Here is a 27,034-nt window from a genome sequence, read left to right as displayed (position 1 = left end):
CTCCCTTCTCCTCTCCATCTCCCCATGTCCTCCAAGTTATTTCTTATGCTCCACAAGAAAGTGAAACCATATGATAATTGACTCTCTCTGCCTGACTTATTTCACTCAGCATAATCTCTTCCAGTCCCATCCATGTTGATACAAAAGTTGGGTATTCATCCTTTCTGATGGAGGCATAATACTCCATAGTGTATATGGACCACATCTTCCTTATCTATTCGTCCGTTGAAGGGCATCTTAGTTCTTTCCACAGTTTGGCAACTGTGGCCAATTGCTGCTATGAACATTATTTTAATTTAAAAGAAATCAATGCTTTTCTAAAACAATTTTAATTACTCAAATTGCCCATTGTCATTATGAGCTAAGCCTCATTCTTTCTTTTTTGAATTAATTGCGATCATTTGCTCAAATTGTTGTCTTCTCAGTTGGGTCATAGGCACAAACCGACCTTGTGAAAAGGACTAACTTCCCAAAATGACTATTTCCCCTCACTCCAGTTTGTGATTTTAAAAAAATTTAAAAATGGAGGGGGGGCATGGAAAATGAGCCAGTGTACTAAATGCCCACTGGCAGCGAGAGAAAATGCTTAAAGTCAAGAGCAGAGAGACGGGGGAGGGAGGATAGGCGGAGAGTAGGGTCTGCTTGAGTGTGGAGCTAGCTTGCTGCCCAGCTCTGCCCAGACCCAGAGTCTTGGAGCTGCATCAGAAAGCAGCTCTCTGCAGTAAACACTCACTCCATCCTCTGCCACCAGCCTCCTTCCTCTCCCTTACCTTGACCCACATACATAAGAGCTAACATATAAATAAAAGTATGAAAAGTCCAAAGTCAAGTTTTGTCTAAAGTAAGCATTTAACCCTTATCTCTCCCATATTTGCCATCTCACTTGAAAAGTATGAGAACGTATTCGCCATTTTACTTCCTTGTAAATCATCAACATTGGTATCTTTAAAAGAAGAAAAGGAGCATGCTGGGAATGGGAGACATCGGCCAGTCTACAGTACACAGGTGGATGGGAAAGAAGGGGCCAGGAAATGGGGAAATCTGAGAATGTGGTCCTGAGGGGTCCTCTGGGAGGTCCTCCCCCAGTGAGGATAACTAAGACTGCAACCAACTTATGCCCAAGAGCAAAGAGAAAGCAAGGCTGCCATTTGCTTACCTAGAATCCTACGAGCTGCGTCTTCCACCCAGTGTGCTGGACAAAATGTGCCATGGAAAGACAGGGCATTGGTGTTAGGGCTTGGCACTTAATGCATTTTGCATGGGCATAGAAACCACATGTCCAGACCAGTCTTAAGACAGTTCTAAGAGAAGTCAAGGTATAAACTGGCTTAGAAATCTTTTACTGTTTTAAAAGTTAACGCAACATTTTAGAGCAGAGGAAAGCCAGAGATAAATACTGGTTTTTATGAGTTCCATCACCGAGCATTTTTTTTTTCTAGAGAAAGCCCAGAGAACAGAGATGAAAATATTCTTTTCCCAGATTGGTTAATTAACTGATGATTTTAGAAAAGCGTCATCGCCTTAAGCTAAAGAAAATATGCAGTGACCTTGCACGAAGCAAACACCACTAGGGTTTCATCTTCGCAGGGGCAGGAGGGTAATTCTAGGTCACTGTGAACAGACAAGAGGGAGAACTACTCAAGCAAGGTAGGTCTTTGGAAATTCTTTTCGACAAAAAACCTCAACAGAACTTAGCATTTCCCTTCAAAGAACACAATTACAAAAAAGAACGGAAGCATAATTCAACCACCAAATGCTCTACCCTTTTTTCCTGTTGTAGTAATATCAACCTTTCTTATTATCAAAGAAAGTTGACATTGATTTCGAACCACAATTTAAAGACGCACCCACGCAGAGCCAACACCCACTTCCAAAAAACTGCCATCTTTTTGAAAGGACTTTTTCCTTGCTTAGGCTTTGTTACATGCATCAACAGCTTAATTTTTGTTTGGTGTTTTCAAATGGCCTTTAGGAAACAAGAAAGGACTCCCCTCTTTGAAAAGCAGTGCAATGCGTGGCTAAGTGCTTATTCTGGTACCTGGGAAAATTATTTCATATGGTCTCTTGTAGATTGCTCAGACCCCTGCAGCTCCCGCCCACACAGGAAAAGCATGCCTTCCTGGGGCAGCAGGTTGAGGGAGCAGAGCTCTGACACAGAAACAATGAGCACCTGTCCCCAGGCTTCCAGGGCCTCCCTTCATCCCTAGCAGCCCAGAAGCAGGAGTTTAGAGTCACCCGTTTTCCATCAAGGATGGGGACAAATTTGGGAATTTTACAATGGAAAAGTGGTCTATGGATATTTTAACCTCAGATAAAACCTGACATGGAGGGGAAGGGAGTAGGGAGGGACGGGGAAACGTTTTTTTACTAGTTTGGAACTTTGTGGGACATTTTGAAGATGGTGCGATCTGGGGGGCGGGGGTGCTACTTTCGAACAGAGTTCTAAATAAATTGTTAGTGTCAAAATGAATTAAAGACCTTATATTTAGGTCAGAAAAACCTTGTTTTCCATCTGTCCTGTCATATTAGTTGGTATCTACAGAAAACGTTTTTCCAGAAAGTGAAAATTTGCCAAGAGAATGAGTAACAGAGATAGAGGACCGTGTTCTCAGAGGACAGTGTTCTCACATGGAGCGCGCCCTGTGCGCAGCCAGGACCAGCCCGCCACCCCTCGCCCACCTCAGTCAGGCTCTGCGTTTCCTGTGAGCCTGGCAAAGCCCTCCTCTTGCCCCACTGAGGTTGACAGGGCATTGGCTACTGGACAAAGACAGAGAGGAAACCAAGACATGGAGAGAATCAGAAATTGGAGGAGACAAACCTAAATTCCAGAGCAATCTGGCAGGACCAGCAGAATGGGCCAGCAGGCTGCGGGCCACAGCCCCTGCTGCTGGAGCTCAGCCACCCTGGCCACAGACACTCTCTTCTGTGGGGGGATTGTAGACCAACAAGGAAATAACTTTTTTGGCAAGTAAGTTTATTTGAGTCCTGTGAGAACAGTAAGAGTATTAATACTTCCACTTGCTGGGATTCTAAACTGTGTCAGTCGTTGGGAAGGGCCCTTGAAAGACACGGTCCCCAGTTAGAATTCTGTAAGATAAGTCATCTATTCCTTAGAATATTCACTGCTAAAATGTTAAATGACTGCTCAGTATTCACGTAGTTATCAAGTCACACACGTTGTGCTTGAGCCTGATATTTCTGAATCCCCCCAATTTTCACAACATCCCTATGGATTTTTTAAATAATAATGTCATCTGGGACCATTTCTTGAGCACCCACTGTGAAAGCTGATCTCCTACTATGCACATTTCATGTATTGCCATATTTAATAACAACATAATCTTTGGTATTAGATGCTGTTATTTTTACTTTTAAAATCTCTTATAAAGGCAAAATGTTTGATGACTGACGTAGGTAAGGTTTGGGGATAGTTATCATTATCCCTGCTATAGTGGCCATGATGGACCTTTGTCTCCTCATTTTGTTCAGGGAATAGACTGCATTTAATGTCGTCTATGCCTTGACAATTCTTTCTTTTTTATTTTTTTACTTATTTATTTTAAGTAATCTCTGCACCCAACATGGGGCTCAAACTCACAACCCTGAGATCAAGAATTGCACACTCCTCTGACTGAGCCAGCTGGGCACCCCAATGTCTTGATGATTCTATAAGGCTTTCTAGAAACACTGGCTAACATTGTGCTCTTTGTGCATCTTTTACCCTCAAGGAATAATGACTGCATTAAACTGATGATATTGATTGAGAGAGTAAGTTTTGGAGTCATCCCAACCTGGTGTAGAATCTAGGCTTTGTCACATTCGCTACATGACCCCGAAGCTGTTTAATTTTTCTAAGTTGCCATTTCCCCTTTTGTAAATTATAGGTAATAATACCTAACTCATAAGTATTCTCATTGTACAAGTCAAATCAGAAAGTGTCCATAAAACACTTAGCACTATGTCTGGCATGTACTAAGTACAAAATATTTGGTAGTTGTAGTTATTTTACAACAACAAGTAATCACATTTTATTGACTGCATCAGTTAGAATTCAATATAGCTGCCTTGAACAGAAAAAAAAAAAAATTGTCATTGCCTAAAGAAGAGAGATGCAAACTTCTCTCTCAGGAAGAAACAGCACAAACTAGCCTCCAGGACATCTGTGGGGACTAGGTGGTATCATTAGGGAGACAGATATTTTCTTTGTTCTATCACCTAGGCGGTGACTTTCATTCTCAAGGTCAACTCATGGTCCAACGTGACTTCTGTGGCTTAAGCAACCACATCTGAGTCTTGGACCTAAGGAGAAAAAGCTGGCATGGGATCCATTTAAGCTGCCTTCCTAAGGTCCTATGCAACTTATTTGCTTCTACTTGTCTATTTCCATGACCTTGACCTAGTTCCATGATCTTAGTTCCATAACATGATCTTAGTTCCATGACCACACTCTGCTACAAGAAAACTGAGAAATGTCCTCTTTTATTCCAGGAAAAATTGTGCCCTGCTAAAAGTATCAGGATTTGTTTCTAAGGAGGAGGAGAAAGATGGATCTTGGAGGAAGCAGCTGACAGTTTCAGTGACACTGGTAAGAATGATATTTCCCTGATCAGAGCATGTCAGGGCTGATGGAATATTGGCGATCCCTGAGTTCCATCATCTCACTTTAGAGATAAGTAAACTCTCATCCAGGGAGGTAATAGGATGTCTAAGGGATTGTATGGTGAATCAGTGGCAGTGCCCAAATAGAACTCAGATCTCTGATATCCAGGGGGTCCAATGGACTTTCTGTCAAATTCACTGTCATTATAATAAATGACCGTTTGTTTGTTTTTTTTTTAAAAAAAACAAACACCCTTTTAGAGAGATATTACCTAAGTCTTTATATTAAAGCTTCTGGCACTTGTTTTGTCCATCACATTGGTTGATGGCTGGTCAAAAGTCAACATTAGAACATACTTGCCGTCGTAAATAGTCTTTGTAATCACTAATAGTCTTTTCAATAGAGGCTACAAATACAATCCTGTCAGTTGCTCCATAGATATTATTGTCATACTCTTAATTTTTTTTTATTTTCTTCTGAGTCCATTTCATTATTCTTTCAATCTAAAATGTATCCTATGAAGATACAGTTTGCCCTTCCTGGGGTGATAGCTCATGGAAATATTATAGGTCTGTCATTTGCAAGCTTGTATTTTTACTAAAGGAACGTGGCTCTATCTCATTTAAACTAAAATCAGTGTAATACTAGAGTGCTACTTGATATCTATGTTCTCCTGAGGGCCCTTTTAATAGGCTTTTAAAGAACCTTTTATTTCTAGAAATAAGAATCTATGTATTGCTTAAAGCATCCTGGTACAGGGCTACAAGCAGTGAAAGATTAGAATTGTTTAGCCCAGGCCAGTGATCTTTATATGAATCCTAAATTAGAGTGAATTCTCTAGCTCCTAATTAAAGAGGTTTTAATCTCAGGCAAAGAATAAAAAGCAGGAGAGAACATGTGGCATAAGGAAAGAAATTATAATTATTTAGTTGGGAGGCAGCTGGGTTGGAAAAAATTCCTTGCAGTCACATTAACTTGTCATACCTTCCAGGCATGATTTCAAAGGGAGACACAAGAATTCCCTTCTGCTCTCTAGAAACCTGGATTTACCTCAGTCACAGATTTCTTTGAAAACTATTTAGTAGGGAATTCTAAATTTTAGCAATACGTCTTCTCATGGAAAAGGCTGATTGATCCTAAGTTAGTAAATGAAAGAAAAAAAAAACAGGCTGTAAATACAACCTAGAAAAAGATATTTTTGTTTGAATAACATACACAAGCATGTATATTTTAAAAGTTCTAGAAGGATATATATGTAGATATGAAGAGTAAGTATCTTGGGTGGTGGAATTATGAGAGTTTCCCCCCTTTTTCTTGTTTATTTATATATATTTAATATCTGCTATTTTTCTAAGAGGAAAAAAATGTTTATGTTTTAATTTTAAAAGACACTTCTGATGATGAGCAACTGGTTTTGAAAGAAAGAAATGGTTTAATTCCCAAAAACACATTTTCATGAACGAACCAGATTCATCCAATGATAGATCTATATTGTGTAGACAGAATATCTCTATGTACTTGAAAGAGTATGGTTCCATTCATCCAACAAAACATTTAACTCTTTTAAGGTGTCAGAACTTGTCTACTCCTATTTTTCTAGAATTCAAAGGGGAAAAAGAAAAAAAAAGCCTCTTTATTTTTCAGATGTCCACAGGATGGTACTACCATTTTCACTATGGTATATTGAGGAACAAATGAAAAATAGTAAAGTACTAAGTTCATATGAATTTATTAGTGTTTAAAAATGAATTTATATTCCGTTATCTTTGAAAAGTAGTAGCACAAGTAATTGACATATATTATTTATTCAATCTATAAACAATGACAGTGTTCTTGGCTCATAGTTAATAATCACTGACACTAATTCTAAATACGCAGAGACCTGAGATCTACAATTTGGGAACGTCTGGTATATCCACTTGGGTTCTTGCCATCTCCATAATGTGTTCAACTTGAATTATCTGCATCTTAATTAGGAAAAGAGGCATTTTTCCCCCCAGAGATCAGTGTCATTTTTATACCAACATTCTCCTTTGGCTTCCTGCTTCCTCTTTACCTGCCTGCTTCTTGTCTCAGCCAAGAAGCAGGAGATGGTGATCAGATCCAGAAAGAGCCAAAAATCAGGGCATGGAATGAAAGAACAGAGAGTATTAGGTGATGTCTCACAGAGTACAGATCAAATGGAAGTGCTAACCTTGTACTTCAAAGCCCTTGTCCCAGTGTTCCACAGTGCCCTGTGCCCTACGCTGCCCCGATCATAGACGACACGCAGTCTTCACTGAGGACACTGTGCTTCACATCCTTTGCTGCTTTGTCCTTCCTACATGTGTAATAGAAATCGAGCTTGAGCGTAGACTGTGTTCCCTTTGTGTCCATTTCTGGTCACATTCGCTACACTGATAGCAGACAGAGCCCTATTGAAGTCTATACCCATTGGGCTGAGAATCATCTTGGAAAAATAACTCAGCTATTTAGGACTCAAACACTTCGACAGGTGTAGGAGATGCACAGGTCTGGCTCTGTGAGGCTTCTCTGAATACATGGTCAAGGATCCTTCTAAGACAGAATGTCTCCTACAGCTTTGTGAGCTGACCAGCCACGATTCTTAGGAGAGTCAAAAATGAGTAATGATTGAGTTCTACCTCAGTTCAATCTATTCCCAGCCCATTTTCAAAGGAGAAAAAAGAGAGCTATGAGTCAAAGGTGAAAGCCCTGAGTCCTGACATCTCTGTAAATCATTGGAACACAGTAGAGTCACTTCAAAAGCATCTCAAGTAGATGATGACTCAAAGGGAAGCAAGGCAAAGCAGCTGGTGAGTCCGGCAAAGATCAGAGTGCCCGGGGCAAAACAGATGATGACACAGAAAGGTAGACTCAGAGCTTGCGGTTTAGATTTATTGGTTTCTGAAGCAACTTACCAAGTCTTGAGCCACCAAAAAGAAAGTGAGAGCTGATATGCCCACCCTCATATGGTTGAACCTCTCTGTGGCCAGCCTGTCTGCCAAGAGAGTAGCTGGCAGATGGTAACCATTCCCTCGTCATTTCTGACTGGGGAAAAGCTAAGGTTGCACAGGGCCAATAAAGCACAGGTTCCCAAACCCCTCAGATGTTATAACCAGCTTCACCTGTTTTTGTCTTGTTTTGTTTTGCTTTGCTTTTACTTCTTATCTCTTAAAATTGCACCAAAAGAACGCACTCTTAAATTACGTTAAAGTCTTTCCCTGGGCAATTTTCCTGGGCTCCATCATTCCGAATGTTTGTCTCCTTTGATTTCATGATTCCAGTCATTTATTGTGCTTTGCAGGGATATTTTACTAGAGAATGTGGCTTCTCCTCTTGGTTATGCATCCTCTGCTTGTGTGTACGGATGTGTGAGTGGGCAGGAGACTACGTGCCAAGACCCAGGCTTATCATTTCCTCTTAAGGATTGGCTGCTGAGCACTGTACTGAGTAGGTCTAGTTCCCACAGGCAGGCTTGCTGAGAGCCCATCCCGACCCACAGATCCCTGGTTGCTTTCCCCTGGAACCTTTCCAGAAGCTTTGAGTGAGACTTTCATCAAGCCCCAGACCTATGCCTGGCCCTCTCCATATGCCTTCCCTGGAATTATGGGACTGAAATATCCAGAAGCAAATATACCATGCGGAATGTCTCACAGAGAGTATAGGGATTTTATCAGGAGAGAAAAAAATCCAGAACAGGTTCCAGAACTGAGTTAGTTTCCTACTGCTGCTGTAAGAAATTGCCACAAATTTAGTAGCTTGAAACACTATAAATACATTCTCTTACAGTTTTTCAAGTCAAGTTCAAAATCAGTCTCACTGGACTGAAGGCAAAGTGTCAGCAGGGTTGGCTCCTTCTAGGGGCTCTAGGGGTAAATCCCTTTCCTTGCCTTTTCCCATTTCTAAAAACCACCTACATTCTTTGCCAGCTGGTCCCTCCTCCGTCTTCATAGGCAGTAGGTAGTATCTTGCTTCTGGCATCTTTGTTACTTTCCTCTTTGACAATCAAATCCCCCGTCCTCCTCTCTTGCAAAGACTCCATGATTACATTTAGGGCCCACTGAGATCATCTCTCCATATGGAGATCCTTAACCTCATTATATCAGCAAAGTCCCTTTGGCCATATGAGGTCACTCATAGGTTTCTGGGATTAAAATGTGGACATTTCTGGAGAGGTTATTTAGTCCAGCACAGCCAGCAAATAAGGATGTTTGTGGTTGTGTTAGGCAGGTTTCTTAAAGAAACATAACCAACAGGATATATATAAAATATATTCTATGCTAATTAACACTATATTAAATACCTGAAAATCTTAAATCTCTTTATAGACATACATCATAAACATTAATATAATTATATATTACACACATAATTACAATTGCTTATATGAATTCTCTTTCTTGATATATAATTTAGAAGTATAGTATTATACTATATATATATATAGTATAATATATATGTAGAAAGAGATTTAATGTAGAGTATTGGCTCACCTGATGGTGGAGGTTGAGAGATCTCACAATCTACCATCTGTGAGCTGCAGACCCAGGAAAGCCAGTGGTGTAGTTTGGGAGCCCGGAAGCTGGGAGAGCTGATTGTTGGATCATGTGGACTCTAGTCCTAGTGAAAAGCCGGAGAACCAGAAGTGCTGCAGGCAGAAGATCTATGTCTCAGTTCAGTCCGTCAGGTAGAGAGCAAATCCAACTTTCCTCTCCCTTGTTGTTCTAGTCTGCCTTCAGTGAACCTGGTGATGCCCACTCATGCTGGAGGGCTCTACTCAGGCCACGTATGCAAATGTCAACCTCTCCTGGAAAGACCCCCCCCCCCAAAAATGTTTAGCCAGCTCTTTGGGCTTCCCTTGGCCAGTCAAGTTAACACACAAAATTAACCATCATAATAGTACAAGATATTTTATATTCTAATAGATATTTTTTATTCCATAGATATGCAACATATGATTCTTGGGCTGCAAAAGAGCCTATATTTTACTGTTAATGGAAAGAAAATAGACAAATCGTTGTCATCTGCACATGATTTTTCCCTTGTATATACAGTGTTTACATTGTTAAATGGAATCGGTAGATGCTAATTTCAATCTTAAAATATTCCTGAATTCACCCAATTAACTGTTTGTCTACCTTTTTCTTATTTTGCCTTGTACAGTGGATCTGTCCCACTCTAATTATACTAAATTAGTTCTGAATTATTAAAATCCAAATGGATTTGAGGCCATTGGCTTCTGTTATGCAAAGATCTATAATTCATAAGGCATCTGCTTCTGTAGGTTGGAGGGTGGTGGCAGTCCTTGGACACATAGAACAAACCCCAAAGGACTATCAAATACATAGAGGAATTCATAGCACTTCACATATTTCAGGCTTTTTAATGAAAATGGGATGTGAAAAAAGGGAATTAGAATGCATTAATACACTTTTCTCAATGGAGACTATTACTCAATATTATAAAACCAACTAATCAACATTTATGTAATTGAGAATTTTTATTACATCCTGAAAGGCAAAGGCTTTTAGTCTATTAAAAATTTATAAAAGCCTTTAAAACATCTTCTTTTAAAGCCAAGCTAACTATAACTGTTATTTGTAGTCAATACTAAAAACTTAAAAAAAAAAAAAGCTGCAAACTCATAAGATAGTGGAATGTGGTAGAAAGAATATTAGAAGTATAGAAAAAAGTCATAGAATTTTAGCTCTAATTATGTCCCTTCTGAGTTGTGCCTATTATGGCAAATAGTTTGAGTTCTCTGAGCCTCAGTTTCCTTATTTATAAAATATGAATTGTCTCCCTTAAAAGATTATTGCAATAAGCAAATGAAATATTGTATGCTATCTTGTGAAATGCCTGAGAAAAACTAAGATGTTATTGTGAAGGGTCCACCACGAACTATAGTTTACAAATAAATACATTGTTAATCATATATAATATATATAATATTAATATATAATTATATAAGCATAAAATATAAAGTCATAATATGAGATAATAAATTAATATTATATATTATAATATATTAATGTTTTGTGTTTTATATTATATATTATATGTAATGTGTGTGTGTATATATATATACATATATATATACACACATATATTTGGTAGTTTAAAACATTTCAGCTGTTCTTAGAAGTTATAATAGCAAAACTTATTTCTATCCTGAGGCCATATCTAAACTCACTGTGTTTGTCAAGTTATTATTGATATTTTATTATCTAAAGAAATACCAACTTCTAGAAACTGCCAAAGTAGCTAAAATGAATGACATCCAAGTTGGCCATTTTATGGGGTAAAAGCGGTCTGAAGAGTAGTTACAAAGATAATTACGTGACTGGGAGTTAGATTGGCAGAGACACCTGAGGAGAAAAACCACAATTTAAGCCATTGAAATCCACAAGTGCTTTCATTTAATACATGTGTAGTGTCTTAATTTAACACATATTTTGTGAGAAAACTATCCAATGCCAATTTCTAGAATGTGAAAAAATAATAACAGTAAGCCTGAACAATAGGATTGTTATATGGATTTAACCCCGTGGCTCACTGAGCAACCCCTGTGTGACCCTAGCTCACCTCTATCCAGCAACCAAAAGGTTAATGCTGCCACAGATGGGCTCCAGGAATCTACCCAGTACCACAGCCTGTCTCTTCTGATTGGTCCACACCTTTGCTGCCCTGTGTGTTCCATGTTCAAAATATCTGCTCACATGTAGACCAACTACTGTCCCTGGGTTGCATCCACAGGTCTCCCTTCTTGATACTTAACTGCATGTTTCTTTTCCAGTTTTCCATGAATCTGAGATTTCTGTTTATTACTATCCTCTTATGGGCTTACTCATAGTATTCAGTCACTAAATAATTATTGTGAAAACATTCCCATGTGTCCTACTTTTAAATAAATAATCTTAGTTCTTTTACTTTTTCACCCAGATACTATGTTTTACATGTTGTGAATAATTTAGCTGTAGTGTTCCCTACCCTTGAAATCTTTATATTTATTCACAATTCTCTTCAAATGAGCAAATTAAATCTGTAAATAATTTTTACTAGTCACAAACTCCAATATGAATATCCTGTAGATTGTTGTGTTCTAACAAAGAGAGTATAAGCTCAAGCTGTTTACTTATTCATAACAAAACTAATATTGGTTATAAAAAATGCACATGCTCCATTTATCGACCTTCTCAGAGATAAACACTTGATACTTTTATCATGTGCTTTCTAACTATTTTAAGCATAACAAATCTAGCTGTATATGTTTTTCTACATCTTGCATTTTTCTGTGACAACTTTTTGTGGACCAGTTTTCATGTGAGTACAACTAAAGTCCTGTTGATGGTCATTTAGATAATCGAATTACAAGAACAGTTTTAATATGCTTCAATGGTCATCTTTAGAGTGATTGGCAAGGGGTGCCTGGATGGCTCAATCTGTTAACATCTGCCTTTGGCTGAGGTCATGATCCTGGAGTCTGGGACTCAGGCTTCCTGTTCAGTGGGGGTCGACTTCTCTCTCTCCTCTTCTCCTCCACCTGCTCGTGCTCTCTTGCTCTCTTTCTAATAAATAAATAAAATATTTTACAATTTTTTATAATTATTTGTAAATTTTATAAAAATTTTACAAATTTTTACAAATTTTGTAAAAATTGTAAATAATTTACATTTATAAAAAATTTTTTACAATTATTTTTATTTTACAAAAATAAAGTGATTGGCAAGAATACATATATTTAAAGTATATGTATTTAAAGCATATGTATTTAAAATATATTTAAATACATATATTTAAAGTTTTCTCTAACCATGCTTTATTAGTTAGACTAAGTAATGTTTATTTTTATGCCCTGCTAAAGGCTCTTGCTCTGAGACAAACACAGTACAGAAAACATGCTAAATTTAATTAAGCTTATTGGAAATCTAGTCATAGGCTACACAAATTTCAAGAACTATTCTTGAAATGAATTACAGATATTCTTAAGTGTTGGATTAAACACCTAGTCCACATGGTGACTTAAAAAAAATTACATAATGCACGAGGAACTCAGCAAACATTCATAGAGAGCCTAGTTCATGCGCAGTACTTTTCTATGGTATTCAGATAAGATTCTGTGTCCTTGCACATTCATCATCTAATAAAGACCATAATCAATTGGACAGGTGTTTAATTTCTGATAGATGGAGAGAATACTATATTAGAGCTGTCACCCAGTGTTTAAGCGGTGCCCAGCCCACCCCAGGGAGGACAGAGAAGATGCTTCAGATAACGAGTAGGATGAAATGGGGCCAAGGAGGGGGCAGGGGAAAAATGGGCCAGAAGAACAGGGAAATCCTCAGAGACCCAGAGATAACAAAAATTATGGTATATTCAGTCCCCGGAAAGCAGTTAGCATGAGGAGTAGAGGATATTAAAAAGAAGAGTCAAAGGATGACACTAGAAAGGAAAGAAGGAACTACCACAATTCCCTATAAATTATAAATACAAATACTTCTTTGGGAATGTAAAACTTATGAAAATAAGATTTATGCATTTTAATGTCATTAGCAATATCTTTCTCTCATGTAAATACATGGGTTTTAAATGGTGTATTACTAAAACCCATGGAATTAATTAAGGAACATAAACAGACTCTCCTAAATTGATAATGTGATCCAAAAAATTGGATCAAATATGGAGGACAATCTGACCCTATACGGCAAGAGTATTTAATAGTTCTCCCACCCTTTTATCCAAATGAATGTTTCTAGGAATTTGACACAGGGTATAATCATATTCTGGTATATTTAAATTTAATATAATTAAAAAGGAACTAATAATATTTAAATACACAAATGTTCATCAAAGAAATACTCATAATAACTTTCTCCCCCCAAAAAGGGAAATATATAAATACCCAAATAGAGTTAAAAATTTATGTTGTTTAATATAACTAATAATTCCATTAAATGCATTATATTTAAAGGTATTCTTTTTTTGATAATTATTTTTAAGAAGTCTTATAAAGTAAAATAAGTATTTAAACTTTTCCATTTTATCTAATAGTCATTCTAACAATTACCTTTCTTATTTTAAATTTTATAATAGCATGTACTGTTTAATTTTAATTTGATAGTAATAAATACAAAAATTTTTAATCAAATTAAATATAAAAGCCAATATAAAATATGAAACATAAATATGTATCTGTATATTTTATCTAAAAGGATTTATATGAAAAACAAGTAGTGGTTATTTTTCAGAGCTAATTTTTTTATTATTTCTCCCTTCTCTTTTCTTCTATATTTTCCTAATTTTCTACAAAGAACAAGTATTAATTTCATAATTAGAAAAAAATTCCCCTAAAATTGACATAAAGAACACACAGATAGATAAATATCCAATGTACCAAAAATGAATTCCATCTCAGTGTACTAAATTCTCTGTTAGTCAGTGCCTTTATTGTGTATCAGCTCTGTGGATTGAACAAGGTCATTACCTACGTGCCAATCATCAAAATGAATGTTTAAAACATCTTTCTATTTAATACTGTTTCAAAGGGATTTGGCAAAATGCCTGCTCGAATGCATTATTAAATATGTCCATGAGAATGCTGGTTTGATTTTATAAGTCAACTTCAGAAGACAATGAATACAGTCTCCACAACATTCTCAAGTGAATTATAACCAATTTGCTTCCAGTCAATGGTACCTTGATGGCCTTTATATAAACTATGTCAATACAATCACTCTAGTGGATCTCTGTCATTGGAATTTGACTCATGGGGAAAATATTGTCTAAATATTTTCAATTCCTGTGGCCATTTTGTTTGTTTAAATACAGATTTTTCAACCCCTGAGAAGAGCTCTTATCATCTAGAGTTCTCAATGACCACCAATGCTTTTATCACTACTTTAAATGTTTCAATTAATTAGATAAACTTAGTGTGCTATCTTCAGCTAAATTGGCCCTGTAATGTAACCTTTGTCAGAGAAGATGACTTGAGAAAAATAAACATAATAACCATGTGCTGGTTGGCACCAAGTTCCAAGGACTTAGTAGACACGATCCCGCCTCAGGATGGACTCACACATCAGTGTTTATGTCAGATCTACTGGGAACTCAAATACAACACATGGCTCTTGGGAAGGACAAGGAGTTGGAAATTTGCTGGGGAGCCATGAAGATCCAAGGCTGGTACAGCATGATACAAGGGAAACTAGGCATTCAGTTGAGTTGGAAATGAATTTGAACATTCTGGTAGAATTTTCAGACACTTAAAGGTTATTGCATCTATCCATGAAAACATAAAGAATGTTTTCGTTTCTTTGATCTTCTCCTCTGTACCCATTCAAGATACTCATTTAGCCTTCAACTAATTTTCTCAGTACTCTAAGAATCCCACTATTTTAGGAGACACTTTACCTACCCGATCTTATTTTATTATGAGATATTCCCTTACTGTGAAACAATGTTGTGGAATTCTTTACTGAAAGGTGAATTATTTTTGAGGCGTGTCAATAATTTCACGGGTGGAGTCTAAAATGCCCCTGGGGTTGTTATAAATCAAGGATGGGAGTTACCACTGTAGATACCCATGTAATGGTTAAATGGGATACAAATATTATGCTCGAATCGAGTGTCTCTGCAAGGAATAGTGCCTTATTTGATTGTATGTTTTCATTTTATAGAAAAATATTGCAAGCCTCAAAATTGGGTATAAAATGACAAATTGTTACATGACTACTTTTATCCATAAGACAAGGGAGTTGAACAAAATTATTTCTAAGTTCCCTTCCATTTTTAAAATACCATGATTCTACCTTTTTTACTCACAACATGACAGTAATGGCTGCCCACTGCCATGGCAGCACTCCCAAGAATGCTTGTTAATGGCCACAGACTGTCAACTATCATTTTCCATGTCAATGGCCCAGAAAAAGTCTTGAGGTCCATTTGGAACTTATAAAAAGTGGGGCACTCGAAGCACAGACAAAATACAGCTTTCCTTTTGAAGGTTGCTTTAGAGATGGTTTTTCTTTGAATAACTAGAGAAGGCATCTCTTAAAGGAGTCTCAGTATTTGGGGCAAATCACAAAGATCGTCATCGTCCTCACAAAAGGAAATGAATAACTAAAGTAATGATGATCCGTCTTTTGCGCCAGTTTTCAGAAAGTAAAATGTATCCCACGATGTTCCTGGGAAGTTGTCTTGGGGGGAAGCTGGAACGTGAGTGTTTTCTCATGGTGGCAGAGAAACAACATTCTCCTCTTCTGCAAGTGTTCATTTGCCTTCTGATACTTTCTGGAAAATGGAGACGCTCTTCAAGGCTAGCAGGGAGTGAAAAGACAAAGGAGAAGATGGAGTATTTGATGGCATCTGAGTCTTGCGTCTGAAGGAGGCAGCAAGAGCGTCCTGAAGATGTTGTGAGGCTCTGAGCACAAGTATTGCACTGGGGGGGCAAAAAAATGTACTGCCCTGAGACCCAAGTAACCTCACAGGGTCTGGCCACACAGAATCTCCCTATTTCTGCAGAAACAGGACAGTAGCATCTTAAAGCAGTGGCTTAGGATCTAGGGACAGCAAACTTCCAAGAAGCACCTGGAAGAACAGAACCCTAAGAGCTGTGTTCCTGAGTAAATCATTGCCTCTGTGAACATTGCTGGTATCACTTGGGAAGGGACTGGCCCTGAGGTTCTGCCTGGACAGCTGGGCATTTGCAGCTAAGTTGTATTAATATGATCACATTTCTACTTGCAAGATAATAAAGGTCAGAATATTGATAGTGAAGAGTAAATGAATTTCAGGAGCAATTTAAAGTAATTTTTTACCCTTCCTGAGGAGGCAGATAGCCTTTGTATTGGTAAATAAAGAGATTAAATTTGAGACCAAACTAAAATTCTTTTTGCAGAATGAGTTAAGCTGACGTTTTAAGGTAGAAACATATATTGTTATTTATGTTAAATTATTTATATTGTTAAATATGTTATTTATTGTTATTTATCACTATTATACGTTAAGGAAATGCTACCCCTGGCCATTAACTATGGGAACTAGACAAGCCAATTCAACTGTTTGTCCTCAGCTTTTTATTACAAAAATAGAGGGAAAAATATTGTGATAATGGGATCCTCAAAACTTCCTGTAAATTCTGTATTTCAAATATTCCATGATTCTGCCAACAGCTTCTAAGAATGAATATATACTTGTGTATACATACACATACACACATACGCAAAAAGATACCTATATATTTGAATACATATGATTATATAAATATATGTAATCATAAAGAGGTTGGTAGGGACACGTGGGTAGCTTAGTCTGTTAAGCATCGGACTCTTGGTTTCAGCTCAAGTCAGGATCTCATGGTCATGAGATCGAGCCCCATGACAGCCTCCATGCCTGTTTAAGATCCTCTCTCTCTCTTCCCATCTGGCTCTACCCACTCCTGGTCACATGGGCTCCCGCTCGCTCGCTCTCCCTCTCTCTTAAAAAAAATGGGGGAGGGGATGGCAGTTGGGAATTTAGTCCTTTGATTGCTTGGTAACTTTTACTTTTGATGTTTTGCATCAACAGTTGTATTTATCAGTATCCCTAAAGAACTAGCAAATTCTTACTACAGTTTGTCTGACCTTGGACTCCTCAAAAAGGAGACATTTTAAGACTCCATACCTTAATGTTCTGATGTTAGTCTTTATTTTTAAATGTTACCTCCAGATAGACCCATAGAAGTGTGAGAGCTTTCCTATTTCTAGCCAAATTGCATTTTGCAGTCTCGTCCTCTGTACCATGGTCACACGTTAAGACTGAAGAAGACTTTGCTTCCTCTATAGTCTTCCAACTGGAAGAGAAAAGGAACCCAAACACTGCGCTCCTTCAGGAGGAGCAAACCCCTAAGGGAGTCTTTTGTTGTTGTTTATTCACATATTCAGCACAAATCACTTGATAAAATTATGGCTTCTGGTCTATGCTAGTTTATTCATGCAGCATTGAAGCATACTGAGTCTCACTGAAAATGAAATCTTAATTTGCTTCACTAATGGAACTCATTTTATTTCTTAAAGCTCTGCCTTTGATTATTACTTTGCGACACAGGAAAAGGAGTGATAAAACACTTTAATTGATGACACCTCCATGATATTTGTTACACCTGCTATAAAGTAATTAGTTATTCAACTATAATAACTGCTTATTAAAATGAAACGCAATAAATACTAGAAAATCTGTAAGACAATTTAGCAACTTAGGAAAGCTATGGTCCGTTAAGCTACCAAGAGCAAAGATCTATCTGTCTCTGTATGTGATCTGTGATGTTGTCCCATGTTATTTTTTAATGCCCTGTGTTGTGCTAGCCTCAGTACAGTTATTAGCAAACAGGTGTTCTCATTATACAAAAAGTGTAAATGGCCATAAACAACTCCCCTGTTGGCGGAGAAGCTGAAGACTCGGTTCTTATGGAGAACCACTCCATCGTGGAGACGATCATTCAGTCCCAGCCTGTCTGGGAAAGGTCTGCTTTCCCGTATGTAATGCCTGCCTGGGGAATAAACTTTCCTTTGGAGACTTCCATAAGCATGAAAGATAAATTCTGTCTCCAATGAACACAAGACGTACCCTCGGGCTGCCTCTGCTGAAGTTCCTTTGCTCCCAGCAGCAAGGAAGACGTGCCGGCTTCACGGGGCAAAGATGATGCTAGCCTTAGCCGCAAGTAGCTTTCCTACAAGGGGAGGGGAAACAATCAATTTTAATAAGCAAACAACACAGTGAACTTTTTGACTCTGTGTTTCCAAAGAAATCGGCTTCTAAAGGAGGAAAGGAAACCCTACTTTTGAACTTTTTTTTTTTTCACCATCTAGAAAGTACTATATGTTGGCCAACTGAACATAATAAAAAAAAATTTTATAAAGTAAAAAAAAAAAAAAAGAAAGAAAGAAAGAAATTACATAATCAAAACAAGAGAAAGCACAAAAAGGGTTCAAGAACATTGAGGTTTGCTTTCCTTCTGTCTCCGTTTTCTGAAGTCATGTCACCTGCCCAGGTCACTGACCCTCTGGATCCCATACTCCCTAGTTTTTTTATGTTTGCAATTTTAATGATAATAACGGCCTCACAAGTGCAACTATAAGTTCTGCTAGGAGACCTTGATGACTTTGGAGAAAAGTTTTCTCACACACACACACACACACACACACATACCACTGCTTATTCATCTTCTTAGCCCAAATGTCATTTATATACAAATACTATACAAAAGCTATGCAATGTTTGTGCATTGCGGGTCATTCAGATAAGCAATAGGCTGGTTGGTTATATGTTAACTTAGATATTCAACAGCAGGCCATCTGTTCTCTGTAAACAGTCTCAGGTTGACTTTTATAACTTGTCTTTATAGAATATATTAGATAGATTATCTTACATGAGTAAAACATCCTGAAATTCTTTATGAAAAGACTCATGTGGGAGAAGTGTTGGGTAAGGTGTATCTGAGCCCACTGATAACCCGTATGTAAGTGCTGGTGTTTTATTTCTTTCACTAATAAAAGCTCTTCAGTACGTAATATGGAAGAACTTATGAAAGACACTTCTTGATTAACTTTTTCAGTGAACAGAGATTTGCCCTGTTCCTCAGCTCAAAAATAATAAGAACTAGATCTAAAGTACATAATTGGGATTAAAAGTGTATACTTCATAAATAAATTTGGCTTTCTGGAATTGATATGTACAAGTCCAAGACTTGTCACCTTATATTAATGCACTGAGAAAATTGAAACTTTCTGACCCCTAATTTTTTTTTTATCAATTAACTGGATTAGAGCAGGCATCCTTACCCAATCCCCCATTGCCACAGCTCCCTCAAACCCCCAACACCACTAGATTGAGAGAGAGAGGCAGAATCTGTGGATAGGCTTAGGAGACTCATTAAAGCACTGAAACTATAGCCTGATTTCTTTTTTCTTATCTTTATGTATATTAAGGCTCCTGTTTGTAAACAATAGAAACCAGTTCTGGTGAACTTACGTAGAAAAGGAATTTACTGGAAGGATATTGGATAATTCAATGAATTTTCTAGCATGATGTAGAGTCTAGAAATCATTTATAAAAACAAGGGAAACTAAGCATCCAAAACAATAGTGAAAAGTCACACTAAAGGAAGGCAGTGATTAGGATCTCTAGTACACAAAACACTTTCCCACTGGTCTGGAATGTTAAATGCTCCACCCACTTGTGCCTCTAGAATAAATGGGAACTTATCCCAGTCTCTTTGTATCACTAGCTCTCGATACAAAGTCCCAGAGTTAGGTAAGATGATTCAACTGGCAGAGCTTAGGATGAAAGCCAGCATTCTATCTATGGAGGCTCAGAGAATGCATTGGGACTTTGCAGATTCTGCGTTCCATGCTATGATGGGACTTGACTTATCCAGTCAAAGATACTGAACATCTAGAAGGAAGGAAGGAAGGAAAAGGTGGGGGGGGGGGGGGGGGGGGAACCTATTGGGAAGACAAGTCATAGCTTTTATCAAATTCTTATAAGTATTGATTTTCCAAACAGGCTAAGAATCACTACATCGTACAGAGTCATAGAAGGAATGATTTACCTCCAGAAGGAACTAGAGACCCAAAGAGATGAAGAAGAGATCACACATGCCACTCACCAGCAAGATCAGCACAGGGGCTAGAGTGTAGGGACTCAAAAAAGTGAAGCTGTTTTTGCTCAAACAAATTGAATCGTATTTATAGATTTTTCAATTGGAAATTTATATCTTCCAATTACTTTTCAGTTTATGAAAACTGTCAAGTTCCTTCACTGGTCACCAGATAAAGAAAACTTGTTGGCAGACACAGAAAAGGTCTTCATCTTGGGTCGGGGGAGAAAGTAAGGTTTTTAAAAACTGGATATTGTTACTCGCCTGTAAGTTACTCTTTCTTTCTTCCAAGACCATGTTAGACAGACACCACCTCACAGCAGTCCCCCCTTATCCGTGGGAGATACATTCCAAGATGCCCAGTGGATGCCCGAAACTGCCAAGAGTTCTGAACCATATGGAGAGTATGCTTTTTCTTATGTATACATACCTGGGGTCAAATTCAACTTACAAATGAGGCACAGTCAGAGATTAAGGATAAAAACTCATAATAAAATAAAACTATTATAACAAACTGTAACAAAAGTTATGTGAACAAGGAGTCTCTCTCCCTTAAGAGAGACTTCTTCTTGTACTGGACTCAGCCCTCTTTTCCTCATGAGGTGAGGTGATGAAATGGCTACATGATGACATGAGGTGAGGTGAATGGCGTAGGTGCTGTGACATAGTGTTGCGCAACCATTGACCTTCTGTCGATTCATCAGAAGGGTCATCTGCCTCTGGGCTGAGACTGACCTCTTGTAACAGAAACTGTGGAAAGCAAGACCATAGACAAAGGGGGATTTCTGTATCCACTAACTTCCTGTATCCAAAGGGGGATTTCTGTATCCACTAGCTTCACTGTAGTGAAGACGCAATTTGTTCTCTGGATCATATATGATTCTATTATAAAAATATTCTGTCTTAAATCAAAGTTTAAGTAAATGAGCTCAATGAAAACTTGGTAGCAAATTCTTGTCTTTGGCCTTATCGAAGTTCTTCTTTTTTCCCCTTCCTTTTCTTGTTTTAGTTCTTTCCTTTTTCCTTTCCTTTTTTCCTTTCTTCCTTACTTTCTTTCTTCTTTAGTGTATTTAAGAAATGCACACAAACGTATATGTGTGTTTGTTTTATTCTTTCTATACCCACAATGGCAACTGGTCACAGTTTTACCTTTCATTTATGAACTGATACTTAAACTGATGTTTAAAAATAAATTTCTCAGGGCACCTGGGTGGCTCAGTGGGTTAAAGCCTCTGCCTTCCGCTCAGGTCATGATCCCAGGGTCCTAGAATCAAGCCCCACATCGGGCTCTCTGCTCAGCAGGGAACCTGCTTCCTCCCCTCTCTCTCTCTGCCTGCCTCTCTGCCTACTTGTGATCTCTGTATGTCAAATAAATAAATATAATCTTGAAAAAAATAATAAATTTCTCAAAAGTAGTTTGATATAAATAATAGTAATAAACAGAGGAATAAAACTGACAGGCTAATATAAAAATATAGATCTTTATTAATTTTACTCAAGTTTTTCAGAATGCTTTCATTAGCCTATAAAGTCCCTTAAAGACCTATGAAGAGAAAAAATACAATGTTCCTCATTTTATGTATCAGAAAACCAAAGCAGAGGAAAGAAAGTCTTTCTTTGACATGAATTGTTAAGCAGGGAGCTACAAAATAATAATAATAATGAAAATACTGAATAATGATTAATAACAATGAAATTCAAAGCTGTAGACAAAGAGCAAGGCAAACTTCTAGTGTGATTGTTTCAAATAGGTATTAAATGAAATTAATGGGTTGATATACAGGAAATCATGGTCAGTTGGTGCTTGAGGAATAGATTGGAGTAAGCAAGACAGAGGGAAGGAGAGTGGTGTGTAATTGGGCAGTTATCAGAGTCCTTTATTGGGTTTAGGAGGTAGTAGATCTAGAAGCAGAGAATTTAAAGGAAAAGTGAAAATCTGTGAAAACATACCTTTGAGTCAATATAAGGTAGGTCTTAGGCATCACACCAAGGAGCTTGACTTGGGGGCAGTAGTTTGTGAAAGCCATGCTTTGCAATGCCGTGTCTGGGATTTCCATGAATAGATGACCTAGACACTGACAGGGAGAATAAAAAGGAAGAGGAAAAACTTACAAAAATATTATAACACATGTAATACTAGTAATGCTAGTCACATTTCAAATTTATCACCTAAATTTACAAGAAATTGAACCAGGTCTCAAACTCAAATGTTCCAACTGCAAATTATGGGCTCCTCTACCTATATATTATGTCATATACATTGTGTTAAAATGGGAGATAAACTTGAATTTGCACACGGGTTTGAGTTTGAAGTGACAACAGAGCATCATTTATTCAGTCGCAGGGATAAAACTCAGAATAATGGTAAGACCCAGCGATATACATTTCAGGGGAAATTAGGAAAGTAGCATTTCCAGAGGTGACACCCATCTTTGCGGTGAGATCGGATTACCGATTACTTACCGAGGGCGGAAGCTGGAGTTACTGGCTCCAATCAATCCTCATAGGTCTGGAACTCTCTCAAGCTTTTAAACCTGGTGTAAGAACAAAGAGGATTGATGGGGGGTGTGGGAGTGGTGTGACGTGGCTATTCCAGGATTGGCTCAATGATCACAACTGAAGCTTAAGAGAAAAGGAAGTCTTTGGGGTTTGGTGTGAGTTCTTCCATGAATTGCTCAGTCGAATGCTGAAAAAGTTGAAATGGACCACGTGCTGCTAGAGCCATGTCTCTAGTATAACCTTGGCTGGGGACGAGGCATTCTTAGCACCATCTCTTAGCTTCAGGAAATACTGTTACATTCTCAGCCGCCTAGCGCTCCCAGCGGGGCCCTCAGCTGGTCACAGGCATCAACTCTGAAAGCCGCGTTTTCAGCTCCGAGTCACCTAAAACCTTAGACGGGTCTCTATGCGCGAGAGTATCCAGAGTTCAAAGCATCAGATAATTTTCAATCAAAAGTTTAGCCTCAGGGAGCATAAGGTTAACTGAAAGTCAGCTTTGCAAAATCCATAAAATAGAATGAATAAAATAAAATGAGAAGCAGGAATGTAGCAGTCACTGGAAAGGGAATTAATGTTCTCTATGATACTGATCCAGACACTTAAAAAGGAAAGATAGTGTAAGACTTGACCAAAAAAAAAAAAAAAAACCACCACTATTTTTGAAGAAAGAGTTTCAAAAGATTATTTTAAGCGCCTATTACATTTTATCTATAAAGGATGTTATCAGATATGCCATGAAAAGTGACTATGAATTTGGTCAGAATGATCCTCTTCTATTTTATTGGTGACTGATCCGCTAATAAAAGATACTAAGAAAACACAAGCCTGCTTTGAAGCAAACATGTAAGAGAAGACTTGGAAGATGGAATTTACTAGCCATCATCCTTAGTCCTCACTCCAAGCATCGCAACCTTGCAAAAAGCAAACATTTATCAGGGAGGCCATAGGAAAAATTATGAGGAAGCTCAAAATAACATTTTCAATGTAATTGCTGAGACCCAGTAGAGCAGTGAACTTAAAAAAAGAAAAAAAGAGAGAGAGAGAAAGAAATGAAAGAAAAAACCGTATTTGCCAAGAATATATTTGGGAGTTCCCTCCAATAGTCATTTGAAATACAATCTAGAGTGTAAGCGATGCCCTGAGCCACAGCCAGTCACTGCTGAGACCTTACCTCTGTGTCTGTCCAATTAACATAATATTTCCTTTAATTATGCCCACACCATTAAAAGGTATTCATTTTATGGACTGCAGGATGATGAAAAGGATGGTGACTTTGCCCATATCGATAAGGGCAATGGAAGAAACGGAGTGCTTCCGTGTCTCCCATGCACAGTTCATAAATTCAAGAACAGACTCTGGGTCCCCAGCCCAGCCTTCCAACCCAGAGGCATGCAGGAGCATTTCAAGCAGGAGTAAAAGGCAGCTCGCCAGCCAGAAGGGCAGCAGGCGCACTAGGATGCTCTATGTAAGGCAAAGAGAGGAGCTGCAGAAGGCAGGGGACAGTCCTACCTGTGCCCCTGTTTCCAAGAAACACCTGTCACTGTTTTCTGTTACTGTTGGGGGCTCTGCACGATCTCAAGTGTGATCAAGGGAGGAGTGCTTCTCCTTTCTGAAAAACTGTGTATATACACCACACACACACACACACACACACATACCTTTCCTTTTTATTCAGTATGAAATGAGAAATTTATTGAAAGGAAAGTGAACTTGTCCCTGGGGGAAAGGCTTACAAGCTTGAATGAAATAACAAGTCAGCAAATGGCTAAAAACTGGGTTCTTCCGTGGAAAATATGGTGGATTTTATATCATGAAGCAAGATACATGGTTTGCAGGTTTTTGTTTCTTCTTAATATAGTTAACAAATATTCTCTGATCCTTAATAGACGTACATTTGTCTGAGGCCACAATCACAAGCAGGGCATAGTTTCTTTCTGTCAGCTCACACTGTAGAAAAGAACCATATTCAAGGTACCTTGCTGGTTCTCCCACACCCAGGAAAAGTTATTTTATTCCATTGTCTTTGCAAATAAATAAGAAACAGTAGAGTGTTGAATGGCTTAGCTTTCATGCCTACTCCTGACTTTCTAAGGAGTTTCCTGATTATCGAAGACAAAGATGGATCCCACAAAGAACACAGTATGGTCCAGAAACAGACGTATAAAAAAACGTGGTATGAAACATGTCCTAAGAAAATACGGTGCATATACAGAAGCAAGGCAGTAAATGACAAATTCTGTGTGCAAGAACATCAGGCTGGGTTTGCCTGACTGTGATAGGGGAGCTGGTTGTGCCGCGGTGGGAGGGGCTGGGGAAATCATCCAGGCAAGGGAAGAATAGTTTCACGGGCTGGTGCAGTAATGGATCTAGGTATAATACTTACCAAAGAATGGGCATTGACAAGATATACATATTCTCTGTTTCCATACCACAGAAGAAAGAAAATTGAAGAATGTGTAAAGTTCCAGACGCCAAAGAGAAATCATTACCACTTGCTTTAGTTGTAGACAACATCAGCCCTCATTTTGATATATGGTAGAAGAAAAATATTTTGTTTCCATGACAGTCCCATGTTCAATAGAAAACTGCAGCTGAATTCCCTCTAAAAAGAGGACATGAAGAAGGTAAATTTGCATTTGCTGAGAAGGAGCAGTGCTGTGAAGAGAGAGTGGTGTCAACTTTTTTCTACAACAAAAGTATGATGAGAACTAGATTAAATCCATGTTCCTATTCAGAATAAGAAATACGTTATATATGTGATAAATAAATCCACATTTCAGTGTCATCGAATTAAACGGGCATTCAGTGAAAATTCAAGAGTTTTGGTTGAGTAGCATCAGAATGTCTTTCTTGTTTCTAACATAACAAACCTAATTACCTTGGATATAATATCATATCAGACCAACAGAGTGTATAATGTTCTCTAGGTTCTTAGCAAACTAAAATTCCATAAATGTGTCTGGAATGCTTAAGTGTGTCCTACTTTCCAAAGTCTTTCCTAGACTAATGGCTAAATGAAGAATATCCTCATAGTCATTTTGTGTAGAATTACTTTGACCATGTGTTCAATATCTCTAAATCATAATTATATATTGGAGATAAGCTGCAAATATTTATATTTGGGGAAAGAGATTAATTTTCCTTTAATCACAACTACCCACAGCTACTTTGATTCAAGTCATTTTTCTCATACAAGTATTTGCTTTTCTTGAATTCAACCAAACCACAAAATATGGGTGTATTCAAAGTGCTTTTAAAATTGGAGATAAATAGTACGTGAGACCATATGACTATGTTGCTATCAAAAACCTTAATTTAGTTTATTTTAAAGATTTTTTTTTAATTTGACAGAGTGAGAGAGCAAGCACAAGCAGGGGAAGCTGGAGTGGGAGAGGGAGAAGCAGACCCCCAGTGAGGAGGGAGCCCAATGGAGGGCTTGATCCCAGGACCCTGGGATCATGACCCGAGCCAAAGGCAGACACTTAACCAATTGAGCCACCCAGGCACCTCAAATAATTTAGTTTTAAAAACCACACCAGAATTACATTCTTTCGAACAATAAATGTTTTTCTTCCCCAATCCCATGATGGGGACACATTTTCAGATTATCTTGCAAATAAGTAGTGCACCAATACCTGAAGGTCAATGGATCCATGAGAAATATCAGTAACTCACTGGCCACGAAGAGTGAGTTTTGTGGTTGAAGACTGTCTCAGATAGTGGTGAAGGCAAGAAATTTGCCAAAAGTATCATAAAGGGATTATTTATAAGGTGAGGGCAGGTTTATAGGACACTGTAGGAGAGCACTATTCCAGAGACAGGAATGGTGGAGTACATTTACCACTCTAGGGGGACAAGAAGGAGCAGAACCTTGAGAGAGAGAGGGAAAGACCAAGAGACAGAGAGACAGTGAACAAGCACTCTCGACATAAGAGAGAGAGCTTCATAGAAGAAATGCACACGGCTAACTGCATTCCTTCCAGTGTCCCTGTAGGTTGCACATAGTCTGAAGATGAGAAAGGCCCATTGCTGTGAAGCCTAGAGGTCAATCTCCAGAGCCCAGAGCAGGGTAAAGAAGGGTGAGTGAAGGGACAAAAAGAAGGCACAGTACACAGTAGTAGGCTTACTATTTAGGACCTACGTTTCAGCTCCTACCCCTAAATATGCCAAAACTAGATGTTGAACTCAAACTTTCGAAACTTCCATCTGGTCATACACTAATTCTTTCCAGGGATTCATTCCTTTTTTTTTTTTTTTTTTTTTTTTTTTTTTTTCTTACTGCTGGAAAGCATTGCTTGGGT

The 27,034-nt window shown here is 38.1% G+C and overlaps 1 long non-coding RNA gene across 1 annotated transcript in view; it reads left to right on the top strand.

Moving 5' to 3' along the window:
• Positions 1 to 4,542, top strand: part of LOC116581733 — a 124,371-nt gene extending 119,829 nt beyond the window's left edge. The window contains exon 3 of the long non-coding RNA XR_004282203.1: positions 4,489 to 4,542. This is a non-coding gene — a long non-coding RNA (uncharacterized LOC116581733). The remainder of the gene's footprint in view (positions 1 to 4,488) is intronic.
• Positions 4,543 to 27,034: the final 22,492 nt, after the last annotated feature.

This window comes from Mustela erminea, chromosome 21 (genome assembly GCF_009829155.1).
Source record: "Mustela erminea isolate mMusErm1 chromosome 21, mMusErm1.Pri, whole genome shotgun sequence".
Classification (NCBI taxonomy): domain Eukaryota; kingdom Metazoa; phylum Chordata; class Mammalia; order Carnivora; family Mustelidae; genus Mustela; species Mustela erminea.
Note: the sequence above shows the minus strand (reverse complement) of the source record. Positions and strands in the feature narration are given on the sequence as shown.